The 21,157-nt window shown below is 41.5% G+C and overlaps 1 long non-coding RNA gene across 1 annotated transcript in view; it reads left to right on the top strand.

The window, feature by feature from the left end:
• The first annotated feature begins 206 nt into the window (after positions 1-206).
• Positions 207-21,157, top strand: part of LOC105083097 (uncharacterized) — a 233,196-nt gene continuing 212,245 nt past the window's right edge. The window contains exons 1-2 of the long non-coding RNA XR_006720996.2: positions 207-962; positions 7,491-7,563. This is a non-coding gene — a long non-coding RNA (uncharacterized LOC105083097). The remainder of the gene's footprint in view (positions 963-7,490; positions 7,564-21,157) is intronic.

The raw sequence follows: 21,157 nt of genomic DNA, 5'->3' as shown, positions 1-21,157 counted from the left end.
TCCTGCTGCTGCCGCCGCCGCCGCCGCCGCCGCCGCCGCCGCCGCCGCACACGCTCCCGTCTCTGGAGCTTTAGCAGTTGTGTGAGGGAAATGTCCTCAGTACTTTTTTTATACCGGGGCTTCTCAGCGCTTCCGGGGCCCGGCGCCACACGCTCGCCACACCCTCCTCATCTGCATAGGGCGCCGCCCCCGCCCGCCCCGCGGCCGGAGTCTGGCGGAGCCGAGCGCTGCGGCGAGCGGTCCCCGGAGCGGGAGGCCGGCGGCGGTCCGTGTGTGCACATATAGGCATGGACATATATTTGATGTATGCCCGGCCCCCCTCCCCAGCCCCCGCCTCTCTAGTTTTTCCGCAAGGAGGAGACACTTCAGATGCCTCAGGAGTCTTAAGTGGCCCCCAAACACCGGGTCGCGGCTTAAGTCGCGCAACTGCAGAAACTTCCCAAACAGAAAATTCTCGTCAGACACAGCGCGGCATGATAGCTTAGTGATGGGGCTCCAAAGGTTCTTCCCGACCTCTTCTTAAGCAGTGTATGGTGTAGAATTAGACCGTTGACCCCATTAATAAACCGGGTCTCGGTGTGAACGAAGGAGTCCACTTCCCGGTGCCAGTCCGTCTCGGCGTGCAAGGGGCAGGGCTCGCTCTCTGGGTTTCGATTCTTGAAACCGCGGGTGACAGGGGAGCTCGGGGCGAGCCCGCGGAGTGCCGCGGCGGCGGCGGCGGGGGCGGGGCCGAGCGTGCGTCCGTCTCCCGCGCGCGAGCGGCTCGGGGACGACGGGAGCGCGGCGCGGGCCAGCGCGCGTCCTCGAGCGGACGCCCCGGAGGGTCGGGCGACAGGACTGGCGAGTGGCCAATGGCCGAGGACGGGGCGGGGCCGGAGCGCGGCGCGGGGCGGAACGCTTGGCGGCGCGTTCTCTGGCCGAGAACCTGAGGAGGCGAAGCGCGTTCGTCGCCTGGCGCTAAGGTTTGGCTTTTTCAAATGAATGTAAATGTCAGCGTGAAATGAGCTAGTTTGCCACGAGCCGTGAAAGTACAAGTTCAAAGGATACAAGAGTGCCTCCCCCAGCCCTCAACTTCGGTCGCCTTATCGGATGAAGTGTAGCGTTATCTCCGTGCGCGCCCGCGCTCACACTTCAGTCTTTGCTAGAAAGCGCCCCCCCCTTGCTTCTGGCCGTCGATTCTGGCCGCTTGCTGCCTCTTTACAAACTGAGAGTAACTTGCCTTCACTTGGTGGTCGCGGGAGGCTGAGGTGGGAGCAAAGGGGGGGGGGGCGCGCCTGGAGAGCCGAATCCCCCGCCCGTGGCCCGGTGCCACCCCAGCTCCCCAACCTGGGAGGAAGACCCACCCTCCCTCCGAATTGGGGGAGCTCCGGCCCAGTCACCAAAGCTGTGCGCCTGGGGGTGTGAGGGGGGCGGGGATGGGGGGGGACGGTCGCCCGCGGAGCATCCGGCTGCGTGGCAACGCCGCCCCCTGCCGGTGACCTGCGGAGCTGAGTCCCAAAGCGGAGGAACCGTTCGGAACTCAGATGGAGGCAGTTATCCTTAAGCGCCTGCCTCACGGTGGGCGGGGGTGTCGGGGAAGGGACCCTAGGACAAGCACACAGCTCTCATAGGCCCATCGCTTCCCCGAAAGCACGCTCGTGTATCCAGCCATCCATGCGTGAATGCATCCATTTTACTCAGGCATTCCGAAAAATAATGTGTGTGTATGTATAATGTATATATGATTTGACTACGTGTTATGTGCCAGGCACCAAGCTAAATGCTAAGGATTTAAGAATTACAGCGTTTTACACAGTCTAGTGGGCATGACAGGCCAAGTACGTAATTATGGTTCATGTACATGTATTATGAGCAAGGAATGTTACAACAGAGAGAAGCGGTGGGCTGACTGGGACCAGGGGAACTGGGAGAGAAGACCAGAGGAGAGATGTCCTTTCGATTGGATCTTGAAAAGTAGATTTTCCTTGGTAGTTGAGGACAAAGGAGGTAGGTGCTATCAGCAAAGGGAAAAGTATAAGAGATTATTAGAATTAGAGTTTGAGAAAGGATATATAGGCCACCATGGTGAGGACTGAGATTGGTGATGAATTTGGATAAAGTTCGGGGAGGTTCCCAGAACTTACTGAACACCTCTGGGCTGTCCTCTGCTTAGCTCTTGACACATAAAACCTCATTTAATCGTCAGTTGAGAAGATACTCTATGTCACAGGGATTTGGAAACAGGAACTGATAGGTAAAGAGACTCGTTCAAGTTTCATGGCTAATAAGTGGTGAGGTCAGGCCCTGAACCCAAACCAGTTCTCTGTTCTATTTAGCTGTCATTTTCAGGAATGGGATACCTGTAGCTTACCAGTACCTCCTTATTGGAAAGCAAGACAAAAACAGCAGGAAAAACGGTAAGAAAGAAAAAGAAAAGCCCTGTTTCTCTCAAAAACGTTTCTCTCAAAGGCTAGTATGAATTCTGCCCCTTAAAACAAGGGCAGAGGAATAGATTGTGTATTAGGTGTACCGCATGGAAAAAATCAAGGGTTTATAGCCCCACGGCCATTATTTTGATCTTTATTTTAACACATTTTCGGAAGAGGTGAAAAAATACACCTGAAGCTAACTCAACATTATAAATTAACTATATATACTTCGATTTTCAAAAATGGTTTTAAAAAAAAGCAGAAGAGTCTCAGAGCTGGTGAGTACCCGTGCTTCATGCATGCCTGCAGTTTTGTTCTGTGGGACAAAAGGAATCTGCATTTTACTGAGTCTTTCATGTGATCCTGACACAAGGACCCAGCCACACTTCACACCGCACTGACAAGGGCCACTGCAATCTGGTTCTCTGGGTGGGGACCCTCTCCACGGCAGAGGCTGCTCTCCTCGGCCCAGCTGCTCCCATGGCCTCTCCTGAGAATGGAGGGCATGGACAAGAGGGAAAAGTGGAGCAAGAAGCCAGGCACGGGGGACCTGCGATGCATCAGACCCTGTGCTGGGGAAAAGATGAGTCTCAGTGGCAGTAGGGAAAGACTCCTTTTCCCAAGCTGCCAGGACTTTGTGGCTGATACTTCCCCGACCACAAAGCCTTCCCCCTCCCAGCTGGGTTCTCCCTTTACAGCATCCTTCCAAATCCCCATCATCCAGACCCACTACCTCCTGCAATAGGACATCTGGGAGATCTTACTCTTGGCAGCACTTGATGGTGCTTTGACTGTATTCATATGTGCCTGACTCGTAGTGGCCATTGGATACATACTGTTGAACGAAAGCATCTATTGTTCTTTGTCCCTCTTCTCCCTATCTTCAAACTGAGATAATAATTTACACATTCAGGGGTGGGGGGAAATATTCATCCTTACATGAAATTGCAAATTTTACAACTGCAAGCATTTTTTCCCCTAGATACCCAGAGTAATTATCAAATGAGAAAGTCTATACTTTCAGACACATTCACGGCCAAGATCATCTCTCATTGCAGTTATCCTCAGATTAAATGTAGATGCAGAGTTGCCATATATGTGTGTAGGTATATATTTATTTTAGGCTTAACTTCTGAATCTATTTGGTAAATAATTTACCTTTCCTCATTTTAAAAGGGAAAAAAAGATCTGTGGCAATATGATGCTATGTGTCTCTACCTGTAATTCTTAAAAGAAAGCTTTACATACATTTTTAAAGAAAGAAACACTGTGATTAGTTGACCTTGATTTAAAAGGTACAGTAACAATCAATCTGGATTTAGTACAATAAGAAGAAATTAAGTTTTGGCCTGAATAGTAGTTACCATTATTGAGTCGGTTATAATGTGCCAGACAGTATGCTTAGTATTTCATATACATCATTTCCTTTAAACTTTTCAAATATCAGAGCTTTACATAACATGTCTCTGTTTTCCAGATAGGGAAAATGAGGCAGAGGAAGGCTCAGTAACTTACAGAAGTGGCAGAACTTTGGTTCAGAGCCAAGCGTGTGGCTACTCTCAGTCCCTTTCCTCCTGAGAGCCTGTCTTCTCCCTGTCTTAGACTGAAAACTTACTGGAACTGCCCTCTGCTCCTTCTCTCTTTCCAAGTTCTTTATGTTCAGATTGAACACAACATCAAAGACCAAGCTGTTTTATCCTGAAACGGCTTCTGGGGCCTGAATGCACAGGGACCTGCAATTCCTGAAATTTCTGATGGGAATTTCTTCATCGGTCAGGAAGGGCCTGCTTCCATGGCAAGGTGGACGGAGCAAGCTAGCAGCCTCCAGAGAGCCTGCGAGAAGCTCCCACCCACGCTGAAACACAGTGGGAGGTTTGGAGCCTGCCCCAAGTTCACTAAGCTGTCATGCTTCCTTTCCCACTTTGCTTTGTCTGCTTCATGTCTTTTCAGAAGGTTTCAGAAGATAAGAAGCAAACAAATACGCAGTGATTCCCCCAAGCTCTTACCCAGAAGGAGAGAGAGAAGAGCTCAGAAAAGTGCTCTTAGGCTGACTTCTTTTGCCCCATATTCTTTGTCTTGCTCTGGGTCTTTTCACACCAGCCCTTTCCACACCCTCCATTGATTTTTCCACCTTCCACTGCTTCTGCTCTTTGATCTTTTCCACCAAAAGTGTCAGGACCCCATAGAAACACATCGCCCCCCCGCCCTACCCCCCAGGGAAGAGCAGTGACAAGGTGAAGAATTTGTGCCACTCCCTATCCCCTTGCTGCTCACTGCCTTCATAAGGCAAAGCCCAGTGATTCCCAGACCACTGAGGGACAGACAGGCGTCCTTTCTCAAGCATGCACGTGCAGAAGTCCACATTGCAGAGCAAACTGGCACTCTCTCTGCTGTCCAGTTAGCATTAGTAGGACAGCAGCCAATCACAGCACTTCATGTAAAAATCAGAACTCACTTGGGAAACTAAATTACCTGTTTTCCCAGGAAACGGTGCTTGTGAAACAACTTTCTCCATATTTTCAGGGAAATAAATGTTTAACCAGGGCCTATTGAAGGCCAGAAACATCGTAAGTCATACAATGTCTAGATTAGTTTGGGAATAGCTGTCCAACTTTTAATTACTTGTATGGTTATTAGCAATCAACAGGTTAACTTCTGTAATTTAGACTTTTCAACTCTTTTCAATCTATATTATTTTATCTTCAAAATTATTCTGACCAATGTGCAGTCCTAATTTTAAAGATGAAGAAAGACTAGGTGGTTTTCACAAGTTTACATAGCTAGTTATAGAAAAATGAAAGTTACACTTAGTTGCTCTCAGTCATGGGCCAGCACTCCTTTCTGGTGACCACAATGTTTAATCTTATATCTGTAAATATATTTAAATGATTGGTAACAAATCCTTCAGTTTGAAGGGATCCTCTAGCTACACAGAGAGTCATTTGTGTGGCCTACATTCTCACCTGTGAACATCTTACAAAGAATCCTTACTCTACTGTTGAGCATCTTTTAAGTGTAATTTCCTAAGGTTATTTTTAAGGGTATTTATTTGAAGTGTATGACCACATAAAAATAGTTCTGTGTTCAGTCACGGATCAGTGAGCTTAGGAAATTCAGTATGCAAGCAATAAATACAGTGGACAGTCCTGCATCGTCACTCTTAAAGTCAGACTCAATATAGATTGTCCTCTAATAGAATTCTTCATCAGAAAGACTAGCCGGTATTTTCTTGTGCTACTACCAGTGCCAGTTACGCCAGAACATCTTCCTGTTTTGACATCTTGGTGAAACACTTGTCGTTTCAATCCATGTTGCAAGTCCCGTGGATCAGACAGTTTTCTTTACCCCAGCAAAAGAGACATTCAAAAGTCACATTCATTTGGAAAGATGGAAACTAGAAATATACATATATTTTCAAAACCTACCAAATATGAATAAGTAAACTGCTTTTCCCCAAAGTAATATTTATATTACGAGTTTTTCCTTCTGCAAGTTTGTACTAGGAGAATGTTTAACTTCTCTGAGGAAAATGTTGATGTTTACCTGTGTTTATAAAGCTTTGAGAGGATACAAGGGGGATATAATGAATTATTCCTCTTTTCTAAAAGGAATTTGGCCGAAATATTTGTGTACCTTGTGAAAGGAAAAAAAAAAAAAAAAAAAAAAAAGACCGTCTTCTGTGGGTATACCCAGCTCGTTTTGATATATTTTCAGCCAATTCTTACTATGTACCTATGTTGATATATTTATTGGCCACTGATAGTTGATTTATATGAGCTTTCAACATTTCAGCGATAATTAAACATGGTATATATTCATTTTATTAGCACCACTTTGATATGCTAGATTCAGAAATTGCATAACTAACATATGAATTTGTAGCAGCTGCAAAAAGTACATTTGCTCACTTGTTTAAACTATGCGCTGATTCAATAATACATTTACTTCCTTATTTGAAAGGATTATTTTTTAATATATCTACTATCATTTTCTTTTTAAGTCTTTTCCTCTTAACTTCCTTCCCTTCCCTTAAAATCAGCTGCTGCAAAGAAAGAAAGAACAAAGTAAATAGAACAACAAATGTTATCTTGATATTTGGGAGAAATTACTATGGAATACTGTAAGCAACCAAAAAACACATTTTCTTAGAACGTCTGAGAAACTCAACACAACAAATAATACTTAAAAGGAAGGTTTTTTTTTTTTTCCTGAAGCTATTAGGATGATGAACATTTTTAAAAGACAGGTTTTTGAGTTTTTTTAACTGTTCAAATCAGACTCTGGAAAGATCAGTTTAACTACCTTGAAAATCCTGAACTCCTTAAGTATGAACGAGGAAACTGGCTATAGACTCCATGTCAGAGGAGCCCTAAGACACCTGGATTTATTCTAGCAATAGGGGATAAAAGAGATTCAAGTGTAACTGTCTAATAAGAAGAAAGACTTCAGGATGCTAGTGGATTAGGCATTACTTAAGAAGGTGTGGGAGAAAAAAAAAAGAGCTATTGAAGTTATTAATATAGGAACCATGGAAGCTTCTGACTGGAGATTGATTTGTAAGAAGCCACAACTCCAGCAGGGGTCCTAGGGATTAAAAGGGAATTTGGACTAACACATAATTAAGTAGCCACAGTTTAGATAAGATATCTCTAAAGGGCAGTAAACTAACTGCCCTCCAGCTTTTGAAATTTGTAATTATTCAATGAAGTGATTGCTTGGCATAAAAGAGGTGACATTCTTAATTTTTCTTTGCAGAAAGCCATTTTAGAATATTAAAAAGAAAAAAAAATATATGGCAACTGAGAGTCTTTGCCCCACAGCCTCGCCCTGGTTTCCGTTAAATTCTGAAGATACTCATTTTTTTCTTCACTGGCATTAATTTGGCAACCAGACTCACCCCGTCTACTTCATATGAGTTCTCTGTGAGCAGTAATTCAACATAATTGCACTAACCAGGAATATATAGCTTTTCTGTGTGTTAAAAATAAATGCTTCTTGCATGTACCTGTGACTTTATTTTATTCTAGTCTTCTACTCCTGACATGTGGTGGACCATTATCTCTGTCCTTCTGTGTGTTACAGGGCTTGTTGAGAAGGTCACCATTAACAGGCACATGGACCTTGAACTCTCCGGAGCACCGAAAACACCTGCAAGGTTAGTCCATTTCATGCTCAAGAGTAGCACACCTATATTTTTAATTCATTATTTGGAAAATAAAATTAGTAATCATAAAAATATAACCTGAAGAACAGTCATTATATTTCACTTTAAATTTTATTATAACATGATATATTTAGTAGTACTTTGAAATGTTTTCTGTTTTATTTGTTATAATTCTAGACCAACTGCAGAGATGACTTCAGAATATTTCTAACATGAAAGCAGTTACCCTTTGCGCATTGGACAGGTCATTATTTTGAGTCACACTGTCTTCATAAATCAAAGAAATTGAGTTATCATGACTAATTCTTAATCCACTTTGTGTCTAAAGATAGCAAACATTTGGATTAAAAAACTGAAAAACAGGCTAATTATTTAGATGTTTTATCTATGTGATATTAGACAGCCTGATGTCTGGTTAAACTTCTTGTTTTTAATAGAGCAAAATGGAAATTTCAGTTGTCTTCTAAATTTAATTAAAGACCAATTTGATAAAAACATTTACTCTGGAACTTGCATTATTGATTTTGAATGCCTGTATTGATCAAATTAAACCAGAGGCTTTACAGATTACATTTTAAGCTGCACTAAAACCTGGGTATCCCTAGCCTTCAGCTCCCCTTAAATCCTAATGCAGTGCCCAATCCCTGAATCGTTAAGTCTCAATATATGTGTGTGTGTGTGTGTGTGTGTGTGTGTGTGTGTGTGTATTGCAGGAGGGGTTTGGTCACAGCTGCAGTGGTGAGAGTATGGTTAAACACAGGTGCTTATATCTTCCCTAATTTTTTCTCTGGATATTTGTTCTCTCACACATCCTTTCTCATTTCCTGTTCATGAATACAGATAAATGGCTATTGAATCAATCTTGTGCTATCAGCTGCTATTAACCTTTTGAAAATCCTTAAGGTCTGATCACTATGGTTACCTAAAAATCACCTGGCAAATAATCTAGATTAAGTAGCTTAAATCTGTGTGTTGCTAGTAAAATTTTTCTACTTAGGAAGATAATGGTTTCAGTTGGAATATGGTCAACTTTAAAGTTTTAATAAATGTCCTCAATGCTATTATAAAGCAAAGTTTCCAATTTTATGATCGTTTGATAACACATTTTTCTGAAGCCCCAGTTAGGTATGATTAATGGTATTTTACTGCAGATTTAACTTTTCTCTCTTGTTTATTTTTCAATGCTTCTGGGAATACTTCAGAAGTTTTCACCACTGTTCTCTTTTTTAATCAAGTGATAAATCAAGAATAATCAGTTTTCAATTTCAAATTATGCTTTCATACATGAGATATAAAATTTAAAATATAGCATTTACTTATATGAGGACATTATGTTACTACTTATTCAAATTCTATGTAATAAGCATTTTGTTTAAAACTTTTGCTCTTTTTATATTCTTAGAACGTTTAAGTGTAGTGACTATATATCTCAAAAGAAAATGATGTGGCCTGAAAATACTAATATGCTTATGAGGACAAAGGACTAGTGCATTTTAAATCTGTTTAGTTCTTCAAAAATCTAAGATTTGATGGTCATCCAACCCGCTAATAGGATTCTGATTATGCCGTCAGTTCATTCCTCGCTGGCAGCAGCGTTTCATATCATCTATTGGTTATTGTTAAGTTACAGCAGAAATGAAATATAGGGGATTCAATTCCACATTCACAAACCCATAGAGATATCGCCATACTCTTCCACTTAAAGACTTTTATGCACCTAACTGAAAACTCACCACAAATACCAGTTTTGTGAAATTGAAATGTAAGTTATTCTCCCAAAGCTTGTAGACAAATGTGATGTCTCACTGAAGAGCACTGGAGTCTTCTCAAATGCGGGGGGCCCAGTTTTATGTCTCTTGCTGTGACTTTTTGGCTGTCCATAAGGCTCCCTTCACCTTTGGCCTCAGCCAAGTTTGCTTTCATTTGGGGCCAATACCACTTTGTTTTTTTAAATCCAATTTTGGCTAATAAATGTCTATAATATATCTTATTATATTAAATTGTGCTCGGAAATTGAACTTTGATTACAATCAAGTAGAACATATCAAATATGATATCATTATAGCATAAGTTGTTTCAGCATCTGTGCTAGATTACATTATCCACACACATGAAACAGTCAGATTTCTGACTGGACCATCCCCTGCAGGCAATGACCTGCTGCTTCTTGCCAGTTAAATTCTGTTTTCCTTTAGTGCTCTCACTGTTAGTGGATTATCCTCATAATTCCATAAATGCTGTTGAACTCCCAGTGGTTTCTTCTTATCTGTTACATTATTCCAGTATAAGATACCACTTTAAGAAGGGAGGGAGGGAGGAAAGAAGGAAGGAAGAAAGGAAGAAGGAAAAAGGAGACAAAGTCTGCTCTTACAGAACCTCACAAACCATTTTCAATCAGGACTTAGGTAATACCTCAAACCCTAACCCAAAAATAGCCAGTTCATGTTGTTTTTAATAAATTTTAATTCAAAGCATCTTAGCCCTAGGAAGAAACTATGTTTGACTGCCTTAGTTAATGCCACATCTTATTATTCGTTGTTTGGGAAAAGTCAACAGCTGTCTCAGAAATAGCCGAGTGCATTATTCTAAAATGAAGTGATTAAATCATGAGGTTGAGGGTCGGTTACAGGAACCAGGGGATGGATATTTTTTCCCAGTTTTTTCACATAGGTTTTTTACAACAACAATTATTCCCTTTAAAGAGAGCCCATACTTCATTTGATGTGGTCGAAGTAAACTCTCTTCAAGGTTGAGCCTCAGGGGGAGGGAGAAGGAGTAAAATAGTTAACACTAATCTTTGTTGGGGGATTATAGGGGCCCAGAGAGATGTGGCCTGTAACACCCACCATACATGCACATTTATGTCATAGCTTTGGAGAAATGATCCCCTAGTGCTGTGCTGAAGAGGAATAAACACAAGCTTGTAATGGTTGGCCAAGCTGGAAGAGCAGACTGGGCGATGTTAAATGAGAGAATACAAGTCAGTGGATCTTAGAGTGTGCCTGGGATTTTGTAGGCTAACTCTTCTGCAGGAGCTGGAGTGGAGCCTAAGGCCTAGCGGTAGAAACCCACGATGGCAAAGGGAGGGGCCGCGAGCCAGGTGGCATCAAGCCCTGGGAAATGGGAGTTCAAAGGATGCTCCTGACCTCAGGCTTCAGGGAATTCTCTCTCAGAGCATTCATCTTGAAGGCCAGCCTAAATGTAGCTGATTCCAGGTCCCACCTGAACTCAAAAGAAGGTATATCCTGATCTCTATCTTCCAACTGGCTGCTGGTAAAGCATTACACCATGTACAAAATCTGCTTGTAGATCTGGGACTACTGAGATAGAAATAGGGACTTTTATGTATGGAGGTTCCTTAAAAAGCTAAAAACAGAGTTACCATGTGATCCAGCAATCCCATTCTTGGGCATATATGCAGAGAAAACTCTAATTTGAAAAGATACATGCACCCCAATGTTCATAGCAGCACTATTTACAATAGACAAAACATGGAAGCAACCTAAATGTCCACTGACAGATGATTGGATAAAGAAGATGTGGTGTGTGTATATGCAATGGAATATTACTCGGCCATGAAAATGAAATAATGCCATTTGCAGCAACATGGATGGACCCAGAGATTATCATACTAAGTGAAGTAAATCAGAGAAAGACAAATATCATATGATACCACTTATATGTGGAATCTAAAACAATGGCACAACTTATTTACAGAGTAGAAACAGACTTACTTATATAGGAAACAAACTTATGATTACCAAAGGGGGAAGGAAGGAAGGAATAAATTAGGAATTTGGGATTTGCAGATACTGACTACTATATGTAAAATAGATAAACAACAAGGTCCTACTGTAGAGCACAGGGAACTATATTCAATACCTTGTAATAACCTATAATGAAAAATATATATGAAAAAGAATAGATATATATATGTATAAATGAATCACTATGTTGTACACCAGGAACTAACACCACATTGTAAATCAACTGTACTTCTAAAAAAAAAAAAGTTAAAGAAATAAATAGGGGCTTTTAGTCCCTAGGACAGAACTTTTACAGTACTTCTTCAATAGGACTGCCTGTGTACTAAGCTGGCGCGTTATCCATGGTATCAGTGACAGGAAGGATTTCCAAAGTTAGAGAAGTGGTTGTTCAAGGCTGGAAACATCTTCCATATTAAAGCACCACATAAAACCCTCTAATTAAGTTCTGAGTCAAGAAGAGATCTTAAAGAGAACCACCAGCTGGCAGGAGCTGGTCTTACCAACAGCCTCTGACCCTTTCACCTGAGCACTGTCTTTCTGTACGGTCTGTCACTTTGATTACATCTGTCACCACTAATTCTGGGACCTGAGAGCCTCTCTTTAAATTGTTGGCCTATGTGTAACTCCCCCCTTCCTTTTCTTCATTCTTCTTGTGCAACAGAGACGTGTTGCATTTTCTATATCAACGTGATTCAGTACCAAACTCAGATGAAAAGGCATTCATTACAGGCAAGATGCCTTGCATAAAGTCACATTTCCAAAGTCCAAATTCTTGATCCTAAGATGAATACGATGCAGCCCCTAGAACTGTGTGATCTCCTGCTCTGTGTCCTCCCACCACCCCATCCCTATGTGGTAATCAGTCAAAGTTTTCTACCTGTCATATTTTAATTCATGTTTCCAGCATGTTAGATATTCACACAATAGGCTGAAATAGGTAGTAAGAAGGGATGATTTATTCCAACTAGGTTGGTCAAGAAAGGCCTCTCTGTAGAGAGAATAATTAAGCCAAGAACTACAGGAGAAGCCGCTGCTAACCATGACGAGTTGGGGAAAGAGTGTTCCTTGCAGATGGAGCAGCCTGTACCCAGGCAGCAAGAATCTGGTATTCCAGAGGTAAAGACACAAGTTCTGGAGGACCAGAGTATATTAAGGAAGGGAGAGAGGGCATGAGATGAGGCTATAGAGAAAGTCAAGGGCTCGATCATGTAAGCCATGGTGAAGAGTTTGGACTTTATTATTAATGCAAGAAGCCACTCAAGGCTTTAAGCAGGGGAGGGAGTGTCGTGTTCTGATGTACCTTTTGAGATCCTTTTTGCTACTCTGTGGAATAGGGAATCCAAGAGGAAAGAAGTAGAAAAAGAGAAACTAGTTAATAGACTGCTGCAGATATCCAGGAGACGATGATGTATCTTTGACTACTGTTTTTTTGTCTGTGGGTCACACAATCATTTTGGTGGTCTGGACCAGCAATATCAGTGAAAAAGAATGATGTGCAGTAGAAGATATCAGAGGCCATCATATCACTTCATGGTATTTTCTTTCAGTTTCTTATGCATATAGTTTTACATAATACAGGTAGTGGATTGTGCTGTGAAGTGAATTTTTATCAACTCTGCATGGTGATCAAAGAAGCCACTGGCCAATACCAAGATGGTAATAGTGGAGGCGGAAAGAAGAGGATATTTTTCAAAATACAGATGTCTTCAAATACATAGAGATGGAAGAGATCACCTTAGAAAGGACATAGAGAGTAGACAGAGTTCTGTGATACATTTTTCTTCCTTTTAAGCATTACATTCTTACATTTACTCCCTGCCTATTCTTTAAAAAAAACATGTATAATAACTTATGGAGAGTAATAATATACTAAGATTGTACCATTTGATAATAGGAAGATGACAGATAACCAGCCATTGTTTTCAAAAGGATGCATTTAAAAAGAATTGGAACATAACCTGGTGGTCACCAGTAGGTCTCTCTCTCACCTTTCAGTTGGGCATTACTTTTCTGGATCATTGATGGATCCTTAGCAGAATTTACCAACAAATTCAGAATATTTACCAAAAAAAAAAAGCTACATGAAGAGGAGGAAATATTAAACTCTGTGTCTAGTCAGTCTCATTTCTTCTGAGAGAGAGTGTCCCTTGGTCTCCTGGGATAACAATACTAGCTTTGCTGAGCTGCTTCAGAATGCACTCTGACTTCTGCTTGGTCTAATGTACAAAGTCACCACCTTACAACTAACTGTTCAAAAACTTGCATCATCACCACAGTGAGTAATAAAAAATGTATTGTGCCTTGGGTCAAATGCCATGTTTATGGTTTCACTTTGCCTAGTGTAGGATATAATGACCTCTCATAGAGAAGGTGATCTCAGTGAGTCTATCCGTATCTACTTGTGCGGCTTGGATTTCATCTGCTCTTTGGGAGAGTCTAACTTGATGAGAAATAGATTTATAATAAATCGTCACTGAAATTCAGAGACTTGCCTTGAAAAGAAAGAGTACATGCCATGGGCAATTAACAAATGCAGAAATCCTTTAATTATAAATTATGCTCTTGCCTGAGGACTTTGTACTATGCTGACGAGAGGCGGAATCTAATAGTAAGCCTTTTCATTTTACGTACACATACACACACACCCACAATCTAGGAACATGTTAAGACCTATCTGTTCAAACAACCCATTTACAAATTGCTAGATGAGACCAGCATTAACCTCTACTCCCTCCGCCATTTAAAGAAACCAAGCTTACTGTCTCATCATGTTTCTTCTTCCTTGGATCCTCTCCATCCGTTGTGAAAATATGCCTCTCTCCCCTCCTCCTATCATACACTTGTCTTGCTTTGGAGTAGGTGACAACCAAAGACTGCAACTGTATTTTAATAGCAGACTCTTAAAGATTTCCTAGTCAAAGGAATGAGTCTCTAATTGTAGGAAATTAACTTCCCCTGGGAACTTTATTAGTTGCTATTTGAGATGCCTTCCCCATAGCTTCTCAAATTGGACCACCCAGGTAACTAACTGCATACGCTGAATGTCCACACATTTTGATAAAGCCACCCAGAGAGCCTCTCCTGACCCAAGTGGTTGTGCTGCTACTGACTACTGTAAAGCCATTCCTGTGCCAAATGAACCACAGACTTTCAGCAAGTAAGGAGATGAAGAAAGGGCAGCAGCATCATTTTCAATCTGTTTTTTTAATCTCAAACCTCACAATGCTGGACCTTTCTGCAGAATTTCAGTTTGATTTGTATTATCCACTGAGGAAGTCTGGTGCATGTAACAGCTTCCTCTTAGCATAGATAAGACCAGCAGGCTAACAGTTCTTTGAAAAAGTAGGATTAATTATCAGGAAGCTGTTGATAGTTCATTACTAACCTGTAAAAACCTAGCAAGAATAAGGTCAGCTAAAATAATGGGTCCATTTAAAGTTTGGGTCATATAAGACGTCATTAAGGATCACATTATTTCAGCAAAGAAAATATTCCAGAGAGCTCTTTTCTTAAAAGAAAATAGTTTTTCTGCTGGAGAGCTTCCAAACCGCACCATTGCAAAACCTAAACACTTCAAACCATTGAAAGCTAATGTTTAACTGTCTGGTTCTAGTTGTCTTGAAAACCCTTTCCCCCTTGGTAATTGATTTTTGTTGAAATCCAGGTGTCCTTTGGCTTTTAATCCCAATTATGTTCCTTATGCTAGATGAACATACTTTCATTGCCCAGGGGTTATTTTTTTACATCCTGTGTGATGTTAGGGTGTATTCTGCCCTGCTCTGTGTGATTAGGAGGAGTAGCAATCAGCATTTTACTAGAGTTGGGGAAAAACAGTAAAAAGCAGGGCTGGCCCAAGGCATGATTGTGAAATGCCTGAAATGTTTTAAGCCCTTGTCTTCCAGTTTGTCATTTAACTCCTTTTGTGCCCTAATCTCTGGGAATCTTGTTCAGCCAGGATTTGGTGGCAGCCCTAAGCACCTTCTGTTGGAGGATGGACTGAGACCAGGCATAATACAATGTGCAATGTCCTGATACCTATTAGATGTTCAGAAATTAGTCAGTCAGCATCCTCCCCAGAAGCATCTCCTAAGCCTCAGGACTAAGGGCTACTTAATACTGATTTACAACGAAACTGCTTGTGAGAACGTTTGCTTTTAATAACTTCATTCTTGAAGACTGAATAACTTTCTGAACCCAAAGGAATGTGTCTGTGATTCTGACATTTTAGGCCTCGTAGGAGGTAGAGAAGAGACGTGGTAGTGGTTTGGGGAAGACTTCACTCCTCTGAAGTGATGACAGCTTCCTGTTCATTAGACCCGCCTTGCTGGAAAAAATGTGATCATGGAAACCAGGCATCGTGTGGGACCTGATCACTCACACCAGAGCCAGAGAGCCCCAGTCCCAGCTCAGTGCCAAGACCACTCCCCTGGTAGCCCACAGGTCTGGATTCTCCCATCTTTTCCCTGCCACCAACCATTCATGAAGGGTCTGAATAGTTAGTGCATTTTTAAGTGCCAGTATGACAGAGGTAGATATAGGATTTGCAGAATCTGAAGCCTATACAATTACAGGAGCCCTCTTTAATAGAAAGAGCACTAAGTAATAAATAATAGGTACAAATGTGACTATTTAATTAGAATATGAAAAGAAATCACCACGAAGTATACATTTAGAAAGCCAACAAATACATCACAAAATGGATAAAAATAATCTTTTTTTTCATTACCTTCCTGATATACCCAATAGTATGTTAGTATATTTTTCCTACTTTTTCCCCCCCTTGGTTGCATACTCTGATTGCTCCCTCATGAATCTCTTGATAGGGGAGAACTTCTGAGTTAATTAACCATTGGATGCCTCTAGTTTTTCATGTAGGATGATTTGAAGAACTTTCCACAAATGGGCTTCGGGCTCTGAACATTTCAAACCTTCTTTATACTCTGTATCCACATACTTCTGGCATTGTAGGGACATGCTCAGCTCACATTACAACCTCTAACCCTTTGTCTTCATTCCTTGACCCCCAAATGAGTAGACAGCAGGAGTATTTCTGAACGTACTCCTGCATGAGGACAGGTAGCAAAACTTAGCTATCCCTGGAAGTGACTGCAATCCACAAAATACATCCTACCAGACCCAAACTAAAAGGATCCCCAATTCAATTTGCCATTAGCCAAATAGCCAAAATGTCCATAGCCAGTCTGACACCACCCAACGTGAAGGTATTGTGGTTAAAATATTTTACTTTTTTCAAATTTTACAAAAGCATATGCCTGAACTAAGGAGAGTCCCTGAACATTTAAACTTCTTTAGCTTCACAGGAGATGAACCTCTGCACAGAGGGGATACCCCAACACAGAATTCTAAGAAAGAGAGGTCCTACTCTCCCCCTTTATGGAAAGAACTCTTTTATGCTGAAGTTCTTGGTAACCTATAAAACTTACATATATGTCATAAAAATAATATCAGTGTTATTACTGAAGTCCTTTTGGCTCAAGCGTAAGACAATCTCAGAGGCAGAAATCATGATATCTGGCTCCCTGGATAATGGAAGGGGAATCTTCCTATACTGAGAAGAACCTGGTTTCACTTCCCCCTCCTTCAGCACTGCCCAAGGCAAGCTGAAGCAACTTAAATTATGTTAAGAAATTTTTAAATCTAGTTTAATAATTGGAATTATCTGATTCTTAAAATCCTAACTCTACCTTGCCACTAAGAAGCTGTGTGAGCTTGGACAAATTAGTTCACCTCTCTAAGCGTTTGTTTTTTCTCATCTCCAAAATGGCAATAATACTACTTGCAGAATTGTGGAAAGAATTGAATGAATAGCACAGGTAGACTGCTTGGTACCTAACAGATGACTAAGACATTGTAGTTATGGTACTTAACTGTCCACATTTCAAGTGATAACTATAAGGGAAGAACCAAGAAGAGGATGTCAGACAGCCCGGGGCCCAAGGACTCCAGATGTACCAACATGGCGCAGAAGGTCAAACTCTATAAATACTAAGGGGTGAAGCTCTCAGTGTCAGCTTCTTCACTTTGCCCCGGGGCCCAGTGACAACCCAGTGAAAGTGGCCATGGCAGCAGGACAGCCACAGCACTCTTATGAACAGAGTTTGTCAATCAGCGTGAGGCTCCTGGGAGGCAAGAGTAATTCGGATCAGGCTCAGATCATCCTCGTGAGGTGGGGGTCTGACTCTGAAATTGCATGAGATTTGGGGCATGTTCTAGCCTCAGATAGTTTGATATTTGAACAAGAACAGCAAATAGCCGCAGTAATGGCTGCAAAGAACTGACCCAGTGCACCTACCAGGCAGTGAGGGCTCTGTAAAGGTTTTTTCAATCCACCTGAAGTGATCTCTCCTCAGAGGGCCTGGGCACTGCTACTTGGACACAGCACAGGCTCTGAGTAGCCTGAGACATCAGGTGGTTTGAGGCAAGAGAGCTCTGTCACTAGTGATCGACTCTGAAGCCGGAACACACTGGGACCCAAATCCCAGCTGCAGAACTTAACATCTTTACCACCTTGGGCAAAGTTACTTAGATTCTTTGTGTTCTGGTCCCTCAGTCCAGTGAGGCTAATAAAGCATTTACCTCATCGGGTTAAAGTGAGTATCAAAATGAGTATTATACGAGATAATGTTTTTCTAAGGCTTCACATTGCACATTGCAAGTCCTGGCCCCCTGCAAGTACTCGGCAATGGCTAGATCACCTATTAAATGGGAGATCTGGTAGAGGTGTCCAGCTGGTCTTTGTTTTGTAGATCTGGCACTTGGAAAAGAAGTAGTAATTACGGACATAGAGTTTAGATTTTCTTGTTGTATTAGTTTCCTGAGCTGCTTTTTAACTTGGAGTTTAATTCAACAGAGATTTGTTCTCCCACAGTTCCGGAGGCCAGAAGTCCAAAATCAGTATCACTAGGCCAAAGTCATGGTGCTGGCAGGCCAGGCTCCCTCCCTCCACAGACTCTAGGGGAGGGTCTGTTTCTTCTTCTTCCAGCTTCTGATGGCCGCTGGTATTTCTTGTACTGCAAACTCATCATTCCAGTCTCTGCCTCATGTTGTCTTCTCCTCTGCTGTCTGTATCAAATATGCATCTCCCTCTCTCTCTTATAAAGACACAGGTGTTGTCATTGAGGGCCCACCTGGATAATCCAGAATAATCTCCCCATCTGAAGACCACTATCTTAATCATATCTACGAGGTAACATCTATAGTTCCAGGAATTAAGACCTGATATCTTGGGAGGCCATTATTTAGCCTGCTTCACTAGGGAGTATATGGTACTATAAAACATGGATGAAAATGAAATGATGAGAAGAAAAGAGATCTAAATATAGAACACTGGGAACCATAAATATGCAACAGCAAAGAAAGAGGAGCCACTACAGGGAATTGAGCAGAAGAGAGGAACAGGGGAAGGAGATAACTGTGGAGGGGAAGGGGGCGTGTTTTAGATTCCAAGGACGTAGTACTTTCACAAACGACAGCATGCTGGAAACGCTGCAGGAAACAAAGGGAGGGCTGAAAAGGAATCATTGGGTTTGACTATTAGGAAGAATACCCATAAATTTAGCCAAAGTGGATTTATTGACATGGGAGAGAGAAAACCAAGTTGTGGTGGACTGAGTATGGAGTTGCTTACCTCTGCGGTATACTTTGTGCGCAGGCAGAGTTGGAAGGGAAGACGGTACAAACACACGTCTTGACAAGCCGCTCTTCCACCTCATCTCAGTAGTATTTTCTTTGGATTCCCAACAGCAAAAGCTCAAAGGCCCTAAACTTGCCAAGGAAGAAATGACCCATATTAAAAGGAGAAGACAATGCCTCCTTCCCATATAAATATGTTTGCTCTTCAGCTGAAGAGAGGTCAATGACAAAGTCTTATTCATCTTTATAATTGTTCAGCCGACTCTCTCTCTAGGGTGTTAATGGCTAGACTAGTCAAGTAGTGACATTTTTAATTGTTATACTCTTTTACAATATCTTCAAAAGGATCCTAAATAGTTTAAATTTTTTTCTATTATATAAACATGATTTAGTCACTCAACAATCTTACAGATCTCAAACAATGGACTAAGCATCATATTAGAGATAATATAAATATTTTAGGGCTACTAAAAGGTTAAGATAATATTAATAGCTAACATTCTAGTGCTTTGTATGCAACAGACACTGATCTAAGTGTCTAAGTGACACTTATTTCAATAATTTGATGAGAAAGGAGATAATAGTGTTGCTGCCCTTATTTTACAGAAGAGGGGGACTAAGGTACAGAGATAAGAAGAAGTCACGACTAGGAAGTGTGAAGTGAGGATTATCTGGGCCTATTCTCTGAACCACTAAGACATGCATTTTTTTCAACATCTGCAAGAAAACATCTCTCATACAAATAAGCATTATTTCAAAGTGCTTTAACAAAAATTAGTTTTTGATTTTAAGAATCATAATCCTGCAAATTCTTATCCATTAACATTTTCATACTTACAGAGTATCTACAATGTACTAGGCACTGTTCTAGAAACTGAACTTTCAAAAATGAACAAAACCCCTGCCCTTCTGGTTAAGATGGACCTGGCGCCATCTTTCAGTGTCACGCAGTAATCAGCGCTGCCACCCTCATCCCGAGCTGAGATGAAGCCAGCTCTCCCCTCACGGTGTGTAAGAGATAGCATTGAATCATCAGAAGGAGAATTACATCGTATAACAGAAACTACCACTACCCACTTCTGAAATCATCCTTCTGGAGGAAATTGTGCTATCCTGAACAAAAGGTGAAAAATTACAGAGGGAAACAATGGAAAATCATACATAGAGAATTGTTTTCCTTGCAGTTCACTGACCTTTCAGGCATCTAAATCAATAATCCAGGTTCATCAAGGCACTGTCTCCACAGTATTGAGCAATTCATTTGACGCTGTGGGGTCTGTTTCTTGAGGATAGTCTAACCTGACATCTAAGATCATTGTCAGTCTGACTTTCTATGACCCTCAAGCAATAAATATCAGGAGTTACAAGGAAGCTGAGCACCACGTGTCCCACTTCCCACCCACTCAAAGGCAGGAGTCTAGGGAAATTCAGAACCTCAGTTCTCAGAGTGAGGTAGCGTGGTCCAGGCCTCTCCAGCAGTGCAGACGGAGCTCCACACCTGAGCCCCTCCCCATCAGAATTTACCATTGAGACTCATTTGTCCTTTATCCCAAAAGAAAACTCTGGACTCCCTCTTTAGCCCTCATCCCCTGGCATGGTTGCCAGATAAAATACAGGATGTCAAGTTGAATTTAACTAGACATCCTGTATTTTTATTAGCTAAGTCTGGCAACCTAAACCAGGTCTTTCAGCCCCTTAGGAGAACAGGCCACTGTATGCAGGAAGACTTCCCTGATCACCCAGCCTATGTTGAACTGCAGTCTCTCCTTCCTCAGTACTCCCTGTTTTTCTCCTGTGTTAATTTTCCGCATAGCGTTTATCATCATCTGACATATGATACATTTTGTTTGATTGTGTTTTGTTTTCTTACTCTCTGTTCTCCCCACCTCCCACCAGGATGAAAGTCCCCGGAGGCTATATGTATTTATCTCCTGTGTTTATGCTATGTATCTTCAGTACCTACAGTAATGCCTGGCATAGAGTAAATGTTTGGTAAATATTTGTGAATGAATTTGTTAAATGTCTATTCATTTGATGTCAAAAATGATATTACTGTTATGATAAATATCATAGGTAAATTGAATAATAATAACAAACCATACAAAGAGATGATATTTACTCAGCATATACTATTTACCAGGCAGAATGCTAAGCAGTTAATGTGG

The sequence above is a fragment of the Camelus bactrianus genome, chromosome 8 (assembly GCF_048773025.1).
Source record: "Camelus bactrianus isolate YW-2024 breed Bactrian camel chromosome 8, ASM4877302v1, whole genome shotgun sequence".
Lineage (NCBI taxonomy): Eukaryota > Metazoa > Chordata > Mammalia > Artiodactyla > Camelidae > Camelus > Camelus bactrianus.
Note: the sequence above shows the minus strand (reverse complement) of the source record. Positions and strands in the feature narration are given on the sequence as shown.